The sequence below is a fragment of the Suricata suricatta genome, chromosome 6, assembly GCF_006229205.1.
Source record: "Suricata suricatta isolate VVHF042 chromosome 6, meerkat_22Aug2017_6uvM2_HiC, whole genome shotgun sequence".
NCBI lineage: Eukaryota > Metazoa > Chordata > Mammalia > Carnivora > Herpestidae > Suricata > Suricata suricatta.
Window position 1 is genome coordinate 3,661,815 of NC_043705.1, and position 771 is coordinate 3,662,585.

Below are 771 nucleotides of genomic sequence, written 5' to 3' on the forward strand. Positions count from 1 at the left end.
GTTGCATATTTCCCCATTCAGCATGTTGAATATATCATGACACTCCCTTCTGACCTGCCAAGTTTCTTTTGTGAGGCCTGCTGCTAACTTCATCTTCACTTGTAAGTGAAGGATTCCTTTTCCCTGTTGCTTTTAGGAATTTTCCTTATTTCCATATTTTGCAAGTTTTATTATCATATGCCTTCTTGTTCACGTGTTGTTGATTTTGATGGGAGTTTTCTCCAGTGCCTCTTGGATTTGGTTGTCTGTTTCCTTCCCCAGATTAGGAACATTTTCACTCTCATTTGATCAAATAAACCTTCTGCTCCTTTTTTTCTCTCTTCCTCTGGGACTCCTATGATACAAATGTTATTACATTTTTATGGACTTGCTGAGTTACCTAAGTCTACATTATGATTTGATATTTTTCTTTCTCTCTGCTTTTCATTTCATTATTTTTCATAATTTTATCTTTTATATAATTTATTCATTCTTCTGCTTCTTTCATTGTTGTGGCCATTATACCAGTCAGTTTTGCATTTTTGCATTTGAGTTATACTTTTTTTTTTTTAATTTTGGAGAGGAGATCTGACACGGCAGAGAAGTAGGGGGACCTGAAGTTCCCTTGTCCCTCAAACACAGCAGTGTTGAAGCCAAAGGACTTTGAAGTCCAAGAATATGGGCAGCAGAATGACAGAGACATCTCTAAAGACCCATGGGGACAATCTGGCAGGCCATACATCCATGATTGTGACCTGGGAGAGAGAAAACGGTGGCATAGGCAAAGAGGGG